Here is a 13390-nt window from a genome sequence, read left to right on the forward strand (position 1 = left end):
AAGAAAGAATATTGTTACTCAAAGTAGAAGAGAACAGAGTTAGTTTCTTTTACACTGGAGTGCTACATTCTGTGCAGTTTACAGGTCTGTCTACAGGACTGCAGATTCTATGAGATCTCTTTATAATAAATATTGTTGCTTATTGTAGAAACAGAACATGGAAAAGGTCCAGGGTGGATATTGCTGCAGAGCAGGGAGTGCCATCCTGAGGGATGGGCAGAGAGCACTTCCTGTTGAGGAGATCCTTTCATTTCTTGCAGGGTTTCAGAAAGTTAACATCCAACCCAATCTTTTGTTATCTTTATGTGACTTTAAAATGCTGCATTTCTGTGGAGCTGCAGGGCTTTTGAAAATGAATTCAGCTGATACGTTGAATTGGGTTGTATCAAGATGGATGGTAGATTCATATTTTAGCACATCACATGACTTGCACCAATTTAGTGTGTCAGCTGAAAAGTTTAAGGACAAGTGGGGGAAAATCAGTTAAAGACATTTTATTGCTGGTAAACCTGGTTTAGGAAAACTGTGGTTATTAAAGAAACTTTATATTGTGAATTGGCTCAGAGATTTTAAAGGCTGTAAAATATGGTGATATTTCTGTTTAAATTTGGATGTCCACACAATAGTGGCTGAAATGGTGGACAGCATTTTGGAAACCAAAGGGAAAAGCAAGGAAGCATTAATAGAAAATGATAGATGTAAGAGTGCAAACTGAGGATGGTTCATATGTTAAGAGAAGGGTATCTGGGTGATATTAATTGGAGATGTAAAATTGCAACAATTTTGTATAGCAGATAGCTCAGCTCAATCAATACAGAAAGTAAGACTGTCTGGACTTTTCTAATATTTAGATAATACTTTTAAAATTAAAGAAGGAAAGCATTTATGGTATGAACCGGTATCTATCACTTACCAGTACCAGACACTATTCTATGTCCCTAGAATTCAATCAATAAATAAAGCAGATAATCATGGAGTTGTAATTTTGCAGGAGTAGATAAAAATAGGCCATAAACATAAAAACGAAGTAAATTGTGTAGTATGCTATAAGGTGATTAATGCTGTGGAATCACGATGAAAAATTCATCAGGATGGCGGGAATGGGAGTGCCTTTGTTGGGGGTGGGGAGGGCTGGTTTCTCAGGCAGCTCTTACTGAGGATGTGATGATGGACAGGAAATGGGGTGCATACAGGAGTTTGCACCGGTTGGCAGACTGGGGAAGAGCACTTCAGGCAGAGGAAGGTCAAGGCTGGAGCCCAGTGAGGGAGGAGGGGACAGTGTGGGCCTATGAAAGCAGTGGAAGCCAGGTTAGTAGGGTTTTCTAAAAATTATCGCATTGAATATGACTTTTATTTTAGGTAACATGGGGAGACAGGTGATTTTGAGAAGGAAAGTGAGATAATCTGAGATATGTTCTAAAAAGGGGCTTCCCTGGTGGCTCAGATAATCTTAAAGAATCTGCCTTCAATGCAGGAGACCCTGATTTGATCCCTGGGTCTGGAAGACCCCCGAGAGAAGGGAATAGCTACCCCTTCCAGTAGTCTTGCCTGGAGAATCCCATGAATTGATCCCTGACGGGCTACAGTCCATGGGTTCGCAAAAGAGTAGGACATGACAGAGTGACTAAGCATACACACATGTTCTAAAAAGATGACTGTAGCTGTTGTGTTGAGAATAGACTCTTATAGAGGGTAGTTTGAAGCAGGGAGACATAGAAAGTAAATGCAATAACCCAAGTTAGATATGATGGTAACTGGTCCCAAGATGAGACTAATGGGGGATTTGAAATTCTCAACCTATTTTGAAAGTAGAGTCAATGGAATTTTTGGCAGCCCAGATATGTGGAGCAAAAGAAAGACAGCAAAGAACTCAAAGACTTTGATGTTGGCCACTGGAAGGATGGAATCACCTTCAGTTTACATGGGCTAAGCAAAAGACAGAGTGGTTTGGTGGAAATGAGCAGGAGGACAGATATAACCAGTCAAGGTTGTTCTATCTGTTAGATGGCCTTAGGGCTTGCTGAGGGGGCATTTGACTACACTGATTGGGATTGAGAGGACACAGCTGAGCTGAGTGTGGCATGCTGCTGCTACTGCTGCTAAGTCACTTCAGTCATGTCTGACTCTCTGTGATCCCATAGATGGCAGCCCACCAGGCTCCCCCGTCCCTGGGATTCTCCAGGCAAGAACACTGGAGTGGGTTGCCATTTCCTTCTTCAATGCATGAAAGTGAAGTCGCTCAGTCATGTCCAACTCTTCGACTGCAGCCTACCAGGCTCCTCCGTCCATGGGATTTTCCAGGCAAGAGAGTGGCATAATGTGGCATAAATGGAATGTAGGTTAACTATACACTATTCAGAACATCTGATCATTTTTTTGATGGAAAAAATAGCAATTTCATATGATTCAACCTAATAAAAAATCTTTGGAATTGGAAGAGATCACTAAGGTTGAGAGCACAGATAGAGAACCAAGGACTTTGTTATGTCTTGAAAATCTGAAAATGGACTTCACATACCCTTATGTCATAAAAGAAAATAATCTAAGATCTCTTTTGTTTCTTTTGCATTTATTTCTGCCCTAAGTTTTAAGATTTCTTTCCTTCTACTAGCTGGTTTTTTGAAAGGATAAATAAAATTGACAAACCATTAGCCAGACTCATCAAGAAACAAAGGGAGAAAAATCAAATCAATAAAATTAGAAATGAAAATGGAGAGATCACAACAGACAACACAGAAATACAAAGGATCATAAGAGACTACTATCAACAATTATATGCCAATAAAATGGACAACGTGGAAGAAATGGACAAATTCTTAGAAAAGTACAACTTTCCAAAACTCGACCAGGAAGAAATAGAAAATCTTAACAGACCCATCACAAGCACGGAAATTGAAACTGTAATCAAAAATCTTCCAGCAAACAAAAGCCCAGTTCCAGACGGCTTCACAGCTGATTTCTACCAAAAATTTAGAGAGGAGCTAACACCTATCCTGCTCAAACTCTTCCAGAAAATTGCAGAGGATGGTAAACTTCCAAACTCATTCTATGAGGCCACCATCACCCTAATACCAAAACCTGACAAAGATCCCACAAAAAAAGAAAACTACAGGCCAATATCACTGATGAACATAGATGCAAAAATCCTTAACAAAATTCTAGCAATCAGAATCCAACAACACATTAAAAAGATCATACACCATGACCAAGTGGGCTTTATCCCAGGGATGCAAGGATTCTTCAATATCCGCAAATCAATCAATGTAATACACCACATTAACAAATTGAAAAATAAAAACCATATGATTATCTCAATAGATGCAGAGAAAGCCTTTGACAAAATTCAACATCCATTTATGATAAAAACTCTCCAGAAAGCAGGAATAGAAGGAACATACCTCAACATAATCAAAGCTATATATGACAAACCCACAGCAAACATTATCCTCAATGGTGAAAAATTGAAAGCATTTCCTCTAAAGTCAGGAACAAGACAAGGGTGCCCACTTTCACCATTACTATTCAACATAGTTTTGGAAGTTTTGGCCACAGCAATCAGAACAGAAAAAGAAATAAAAGGAATCCAAATTGGAAAAGAAGAAGTAAAGCTCTCACTGTTTGCAGATGACATGATCCTCTACATAGAAAACCCTAAAGACTCCACCAGAAAATTACTAGAGCTAATCAATGAATATAGTAAAGTTGCAGGATATAAAATCAACACACAGAAATCCCTTGCATTCCTATACACTAATAATGAGAAAACAGAAAGAGAAATTAAGGAAACAATTCCATTCACCATTGCAACGGAAAGAATAAAATACTTAGGAATATATCTACCTAAAGAAACTAAAGACCTATATATAGAAAACTATAAAACACTGGTGAAAGAAATCAAAGAGGACACTAACAGATGGAGAAATATACCATGTTCATGGATTGGAAGAATCAATATAGTGAAAATGAGTATACTACCCAAAGCAATCTATAGATTCAATGCAATCCCTATCAAGCTACCAACAGCATTCTTCACAGAGCTAGAACAAATAATTTCACAATTTGTATGGAAAAACAAAAAACCTCGAATAGCCAAAGCGATCTTGAGAAAGAAGAATGGAACTGGAGGAATCAACCTACCTGACTTCAGGCTCTACTACAAAGCCACAGTTATCAAGACAGTATGGTACTGGCACAAAGACAGAAATATTGATCAATGGAACAAAATAGAAAGCCCAGAGATAAATCCACGCACATATGGACACCTTATCTTTGACAAAGGAGGCAAGAATATACAATGGATTAAAGACAATCTCTTTAACAAGTGGTGCTGGGAACTCTGGTCAACCACTTGTAAAAGAATGAAACTAGAACACTTTCTAACACCATACACAAAAATAAACTCAAAATGGATTAAAGATCTAAACGTAAGACCAGAAACTATAAAACTCCTAGAGGAGAACATATGCAAAACACTCTCTGACATACATCACAGCAGGATCCTCTATGACCCACCTCCCAGAATATTGGAAATAAAAGCAAAAATAAACAAATGGGACCTAATTAACCTTAAAAGGTTCTGCACATCAAAGGAAACTATTAGCAAGGTGAAAAGACAGCCTTCAGAATGGGAGAAGATAATAGCAAATGAAGCAACTGACAAACAACTAATCTCGAGAATATACAAGCAACTCCTACAGCTCAACTCCAGAAAAATAAATGACCCAATCAAAAAATGGGCCAAAGAACTAAATAGACATTTCTCCAAAGAAGACATACAGATGGCTAACAAACACATGAAGAGATGCTCAACGTCACTCATTATCAGAGAAATTAAAATCAAAACCACTATGAGGTACCATTTCACACCAGTCAGAATGGCTGCGATCCAAAAGTCTACAAGTAATAAATGCTGGAGAGGGTGTGGAGAAAAGGGAACCCTCTTCCACTGTTGGTGGGAATGCAAACTAGTACAGCCACTATGGAGAACAGTGTGGAGACTCCTTAAAAAACTGGAAATAGAACTGCCTTATGATCCAGCAATCCCACTGCTGGGCATACACACTGAGGAAACCAGAAGGGAAAGAGACACGTGTACCCCAATGTTCATTGCAGCACTGTTTATAATAGCCAGGACATGGAAGCAACCTAGATGTCCATCAGCAGATGAATGGATAAGAAAGCTGTGGTACATATACACAATGGAGTATTACTCAGCCATTAAAAAGAATACATTTGAATCAGTTCTAATGAGGTGGATGAAACTGGAGCCTATTATACAGAGTGAAGTAAGCCAGAAAGAAAAACACCAATACTGTATACCAACGCATATATATGGAATTTAGAAAGATGGTAACAATAACCTTGTGTACGAGACAGCAAAAGAGACACTGATGTATAGAACAGTCTTATGGACTCTGTGGGAGAGGGAGAGGGTGGGGAGCTTTGGGAGAATGGCATTGAAACTTGTAAAATATCATGTATGAAATGAGTTGCCAGTCCAGGTTCGATGCACGATACTGGATGCTTGGGGCTGGTGCACTGGGACGACCCAGAGGGATGGTATGGGGAGGGAGGAGGGAGGAGGGTTCAGGATGGGGAACACATGTATACCTGTGGCGGATTCATTTTGATATTTGGCAAAACTAATACAATTATGTAAAGTTTAAAAATAAAATAAAATTAAAAAAAAAAAAAAAAAAGAAAGCAGAGCACCGAAGAATTGATTCTTTTGAACTGTGGTGTTGGAGAAGACTCTTGAGAGTCTCTTGGACCGCAAGGAGATCCAACCAGTGCATGCTAAAGGAAATCAGTCCTGAATGTTCATTGGAAAGACTGATGCTGAAGCTGAAACTCCAACCCTTTGACCATGTGATGCGAAGAGCTGACTCATTGGAAAAGACCCTGATGCTGGGAAAGATTGAGGGAGGGAGGAGAAGGGGACGACAGAGAATGAGATGGTTAGATGGCATCACCGACTTGATGGACATGAGTTTGAGTAAACTCTGGGAGTTGGTGATGGACAGGGAGGCCTGGCATGCTGCAGTCCATGAGGTCACAAAGAGTTGGACATGACTGAGCTACTGAACTGAACTGAAAGTTTTCAAGGTGAATAGGATTAATGGAGAGAAAAGCAGCTGAGTTGAGCATATCTCTAAAAGATAATAATCATTAATAAAATGCAAATACTGTTATTGAAGGTATATAGGAGATTCAGTGAGGATGTAAGATATAGGGGAGAAAATGAATGGATTTAAGGATTTAAGAACTTTGGAATTCGGGTTCTAAACAGAGTAAACTGGAAAGCTAGGTGACACTTGGAACTGAGGATGTAGGAGAGGGGTGATTATTGGCACTGGAGGTCTAGAATAGGACTATAGGAGTGGGTGGAGTGGGTGGAGGCCAGGAGGAGAATCAGATTGTTAGAGGAGAACAGATTAAGTAACTGAGAGACTTTGTATTGGAAGTATCATCGGTGCAGATACTGAAATGTTCAGGAATCAATTCAGTAGGCTCATTTCATTCTTGCACAAGACAACTGAGTATTTAAGGATGCCAATTTATTTTATATGTTTAAATACAAATGTACTGAAAATTACAAAAGGTCTTTAAGCTTGAAAGTATAAATTAAGAATTATCTGAAAATAAGAGAATCATGCCCAATTTTTGGTTCAATGTTCAAAAATTAATATTCAAGAATCTGAATATTTAAAGTCTTAAAGAAGAATCTATATTAACATGTATATAATATATTATAACTTAAAATAATGAAATAATGTGTTAACAGACCAATTTAAGACAGTAAATGACTCAGAAATAGGCAAGAACACATTGGATTTATTGAATGATAAAACTGACATCACAAATAAAGATGTTTAGAAAGTCTTACTTGACTGAATGTAGGCAAAATAGTCCATTGTTTGGAAGAAAAATGAACTCCATAACTCACATAAAAATGAGCATTTAAGAAGTCAGTTGTAAAAAGTAAACTGTAGAAATAGAAGCTATCCCAAAAGAATTACTTTTTTTTTATTTGGTATTTTAATATAGGAAAGGGACATTTTCAGTGACCTCATAGGATTGACATTTTAAAAACATTACTGTGGCTATTGTGTGAAGAGTGATTGGGGAAGGTAAGATGGAATCAGAGAGATGAGTTGGGAGGCTGATGCTACATGCAGGTGAGAAATGATGGGCCTTACATGACAGTAGCAGCTTCTGATGGAGGAAAAGTGTAGATTTCAGATATTAATCAGTAAATTACACCTCTAGCTCCAACTGTCACTCTCACTCAAAAATCACTTGCTAAGATGGAAAGTGATTGCCACTCTTAGAATGTGAGTTTTTCCTGACCCTGTGGCGTTTTTTTTTTTTTTTTTTTTGGCTTATATCTGCTATATCATTTCTTCTTTTATGTATTTTAGTTTCTTTTTAAAAAATTTTTATTGGAGTATAGTTGATTTACAATGGTGTGTTAATTTGGGGTGTACAGAAAAGTGAAATTGTTATACATATACATATATCCACTCTTTTTTAGATTCTTTTCCCACATAGGTCATTACAGAGTATTGAATAGAAATCTTTTTTTTTTTTTATTTTATTTTATTTTTAAACTTTACATAATTGTATTAGTTTTGCCAAATATCGAAATGAATCCACCACAGGTATACATGTGTTCCCCATCCTGAACCCTCCTCCCTCCTCCCTCCCCATACCATCCCTCTGGGTCCTCCCAGTGTACCAGCCCCAAGCATCCAGTATTGTGCATCGAACCTGGACTGGCAACTCGTTTCATACATGATATTATATATGTTTCAATGCCATTCTCCCAAATCTTCCCACCCTCTCCCTCTCCAACAGAGTCCATAAGACTGTTCTATACATCAGTGTCTCTTTTGCTGTCTCGTACACAGGGTTATTGTTACCATCTTTCTAAATTCCATATATATGTGTTAGTATACTGTATTGGTGTTTTTCTTTCTGGCTTACTTCACTCTGTATAATAGGCTCCAGTTTCATCCACCTCATTAGAACTGATTCAAATGTATTCTTTTTAATGGCTGAGTAATACTCCATTGTGTATATGTACCACAGCTTTCTTATCCATTCATCTGCTGATGGACATCTAGGTTGCTTCCATGTCCTGGCTATTATAAACAGTGCTGCAATGAACATTGGGGTACACGTGTCTCTTTCCCTTCTGGTTTCCTCAGTGTGTATGCCCAGCAGTGGGATTGCTGGATCATAAGGCAGTTCTATTTCCAGTTTTTTAAGGAATCTCCACACTGTTCTCCATAGTGGCTGTACTAGTTTGCATTTTCACAGAGCTAGAACAAATAATTTCACAATTTGTATGGAAATACAAAAAACCTCAAATAGCCAAAGCGATCTTGAGAAAGAAGAATGGAACTGGAGGAATCAACCTACCTGACTTCAGGCTCTACTACAAAGCCACAGTTATCAAGACAGTATGGTACTGGCACAAAGACAGAAATATTGATCAATGGAACAAAATAGAAAGCCCAGAGATAAATCCACGCACATATGGACACCTTATCTTTGACAAAGGAGGCAAGAATATACAATGGATTAAAGACAATCTCTTTAACAAGTGGTGCTGGGAAATCTGGTCAATCACTTGTGAAAGAATGAAACTAGAACACTTTCTAACACCATACACAAAAATAAACTCAAAATGGATTAAAGATCTAAACATAAGACCAGAAACCATAAAACTCCTAGAGGAGAACATAGGCAAAACACTCTCTGACATACATCACAGCAGGATCCTCTATGACCCACCTCCCAGAATATTGGAAATAAAAGCAAAAATAAACAAATGGGGCCTAATTAACCTTAAAAGCTTCTGCACATCAAAGGAAACTATTAGCAAGGTGAAAAATCAGCCTACAGAATGGGAGAAAATAATAGCAAATGAAGCAACTGACAAACAACTAATCTCAAAAATATACAAGCAACTCCTGCAGCTCAACTCCAGAAAAATAAAGGACCCAATCAAAAAATGGGCCAAAGAACTAAATAGACATTTCTCCAAAGAAGACATACAGATGGCTAACAAACACATGAAGAGATGCTCAACATCACTCATAATCAGAGAAATGCAAATCAAAACCACTATGAGGTACCATTTCACGCCAGTCAGAATGGCTGCGATCCAAAAGTCTACAAGCAATAAATGCTGGAGAGGGTGTGGAGAAAAGGGAACCCTCTTACACTGTTGGTGGGAATGAAGAGAGTTCTCTGTGCTATACTAATTTGTTTCTTTTCTCTTTCTTTCTCTCTATCTTTTTTAAGATTAGGTTATAACCTTTTCTCTCTCTCTACACCTACCTCTAGTTAACAAGTTATAGACCCATGAGATGGTGTAAACATTGTACAGTCCTGTGAATTCTTCATCCAGCTTCCCTAGATGGTAACTCCAAAAAAATAACCATAGTAAAATATTAAATCCAGGAAATCTGTGTGTGTGTTTGCAGTTCTGTGTAGTTTTATTCCATCCACACCATTTGCAGATGTGTGTAATTACCATCATGATCAAGATTCAGAACCGTTCCATCAACACAAAGGGACCCCTGTGCCACTCCATTTATAGTCTCCCTCCCCTCATCACTAGCCCCTGATAACCATTAATCTGTTCTCCATCTCTATAATTTTACCATTTTAATTGTTTAACAGGTTTATTGGGTGTAATTCACATACCATGTAATTCACCTGTATAAAGTATACAATAGTGTTTGGTCTATCACATTGTTATTTTCTTAAATTGTGGTAATATGTATTATAAATTAATAAATGCAACACAACAGTTTTTTCTACCCAGTACATCATATCCGGCTATCAAAAAAATATTGCAAAACTCCTGAAATGCAATAGCACACAGTTTAAAGAGACAGAGACAGTGTTGAAACCAAACTTGAATATGACAGGTATATTGGAATTGTCAGAGAGGAAATTAAAACAACTATGAATAAAATGCTAAGGGCTCTCATGCATCAAGGAAACAGCATGCAAGAACAGGTGGGAAGTGGAAGCAGAGAGATGAAAATTATAAGAAAACTAAATACTAAAGATCAAAAGCCGTGTAACAGAAATGAATGTCTTCAGTAGGTTTATTAGTAGACTGGACATAGCTGAAGAAAGAATTTCTGAGTTTAACGATATATCTATAGAATTCTCAAAACCTGAAAAGCAAAGTGAAAATAAAAGACCAGAACAGACTATCCTAGAACTATGGGTTTCAAAAGGTATAACGTGCACAACGGGAATACCAGAAGGAAAAGAAAGAGAGAAAGAAACACAGGAAATATTAGAAACAATAATGACTGATAGTTCTTCAAAATCAATGTTCAACATCAAAACACAGAATGAGGAAACTAAGAGATCACCAGGCAGGGTATGAATGCACTGTAGGTTTATTGTATTCAAACTACAGAAGATCAAAGATAAAGAAAGAATTTTGAAAGAATTCAGAGGGGGAAAAATACTTTATTTATAGAGGAAATAATATGAGAATTATATCTGACTTCTCTGAGGAACAAAGCAAACAAGATGAGAGAGGAGTGAAATACTTGAAGTACTGAGAGGAAAAACCTCACCAGTCTAGAATATTGTATCCTCGGAAATTATCCTTCAAAAATGATGGAGAAATAGAGACTTTCTGAGAAAAAAAATTAAGGAACTGTGTTACCAATAGACCTGCCAATTCATTCTGATATTTGGCAAAACTAATACAATTATGTAAAGTTTAAAAATAAAATAAAATTAAAAAAAATAAAAAAATAAAAGTATACTTGACCCTTGAACATGGGTGTCAGAGTGCCAACTTTTTGTGCAGTTGAAAATCTGAGTATAACTTATAGTCAGCCCTCCATATCTGGAGTTCCTCTGTATTCATGATTCCACATCTATGGATTCAAGCAAACAGAGATCATGTGGTACTATAGGATTTACTACTGACAAAAAGAATTTCACATATAATTGGACTCATATGGTTCAAACCCTTACTGTCCAAGGGTCAACTGCAGAGCAAAACAAAATGATGTAAGTCAGATGCATGGATCTACAAATAGAAACAAAGAACATCAAAGAAGGAATAAGTAAAATAAGAACTTTTATTTTTCCTATTCTTGATTAATCTACAAATAACAGCTTATTTAAAATAATAGCAACAATATACTTGATTACATACATATACGTTATGTGTTTATAAATATGTTTATGTTTAAGTTGAATGAATAATACCAGTGATTACAGGAACAGGAGGGAGGATTTAGAATCACTTTGTTATCATAAAACATTAGCACTACCTATGAAGTGACATAGTATTACTTGAAAGTGGAGTTGGATAAGTTGCCCCAAACTCCAGAGCAATATAAAAAAAATACCTTTAGAAGTAATAAAATAAGTATGAATAACATGTTAAGATAGGAAAGACCATGGATTCACATAAAATGCTCAACTAAAATCACAAAACAGAAAATAATGAGAAACCAAAAAAAGGGCAACAGAAAATATATCAATGTTAAACAACACACCTCTATAGACCAAAGAAAAAAATTTCAAAAAAATTCAAAAATACTTTGATTTTGATTTTCACTTAGTGAAGATGAAAGCACAGCTTACCAAAATTTGTGAAATGCAAGGAGAGCAGTGCTTAGAATCAAATTCATATCACTGAGTGTATATATTATAAAAGAATGGGCTTCCCAGGTGGCTCAATGGTAAAGAATTCACCTGCCAAGCAGGCAACATGGGTTTGATCCCTGGGTTGGGAAGATCTCTTGGAGGAGGAAATGGCAGCCACTCCAGTATGCTTGCCTGGAAAGTCCCGCGGACAGAGGAGCCTGGAGGGCTACAGTCCATGGGGTCACCAAGAGCTGGACCGGACTGAGCGACTAACATACAAAAACATCAGACTCATAGAAATAGAGAGTATAATGGTTGTTTCCAGGGGTTAAGGAATGGGGGAAATCAGGAGATGTACGTAAGGGTAGATTACAAGCTTTCAGTTATATGAGTAAGTTCTGGAGATCTACGGTACAGTGTGGTAACTACAGTTAATGCTATTGCATTGTATAGTTGAAAGTTGCTATGTGGGTAGAGTTTAATGTTCTTACCATAACATCACCAACAAAAAATTGTAATTATGTGAGGCAAAGATGTGTTAACTAACTTTATTGTGGTAAACACTTCATTTTATATATATATATATATATATATATATATATATATATGTATCAAACCAGCACATCGTACACCTTAAACTTATGCTATATATGTCAAATTATATCTTAAGAAACCTGGGAAGAAAAGACAGTGAAGACTTCCCTGGTGGCTCAGTGGATAAGAATTCACCTACCGATTCAAGGACGCAGGTTCCATCCCTGGTCCAGGAAGATTCCACATGTCGTGGAGCCGCTAAGCCCATGTGCCGCAACTACTGAGCCTGTGCTCTGGAGCCTGCAAGCTGCAGTTAGTGAAGCCTGCACGCTCTAGTGTCTGTGCTCTGCAACGAGAGAAGCCACTGCAATGAGAGCTCTGCTCAGGGCAACAAAGAGCAGCCCTTCCTCACCGCAACTAGAGAAAGACTGTGTGCAGCCACAAAGACCCAGTGCAGCCAAAAACAGGTAAGTTAACTTCTGAAAAAGAGAAAAGATAACCCACACTATGGGAGACAATGTTTGCAAGTCTTAAATATGATAAGGGTGTTGTATAACTACCGCACAATGGCACTCATCTCAAAGTGATGCTCAACATTCTCCAAGTCAAGCTTAAACAGTATGTGAACTGTGAACTTCCAGATGTTCAAACTAGATTTAGAAAAGGCAGAGGAACCAGAGATAAAATTGCCAACATCTGTTGGATCATTGAAAAAGCAAGAGAGTTCCAGAAAAACATCTACTTCTGCTTTATTGACCACTCCAAAGTCTTTGTGTGGATCACAACAAACTGTGAAAAATTCTTCAACAGATGGGAATATATCAGATCATCTAACCTGCCTCCTGAGAAATCTGTATGAAGGTCAAGAAGCAACAGTTAGAACTGGACATGGAACAACAGACTGGTTCTAAATTAGAAAAGGAGTACATCAAGGCAGTATATTGTCACCCTGCTTATTTAACTTCTATGCAGAGTACCTCTTGCAAAATGCTGGGCTGGATGAAGCACAAGCTGGAATCAAGATTGCTGGGAGAAATATCAATAACCTCAGATATGCAGATGACACCACTGTTATGGCAGAAAGTGAAGAAGAATTGAAGAACCTCTTGATGAAAGTGAAAGAGGAGAGTGAAAAAGTTGGCTTAAAATTCAACATTCAGAAAACTAAGATCATGGCATCTGGTCCCATCACTTCATGGCAAATAGATGGGGA

The sequence above is a fragment of the Bubalus kerabau genome, chromosome 2 (assembly GCF_029407905.1).
Source record: "Bubalus kerabau isolate K-KA32 ecotype Philippines breed swamp buffalo chromosome 2, PCC_UOA_SB_1v2, whole genome shotgun sequence".
NCBI lineage: Eukaryota > Metazoa > Chordata > Mammalia > Artiodactyla > Bovidae > Bubalus > Bubalus kerabau.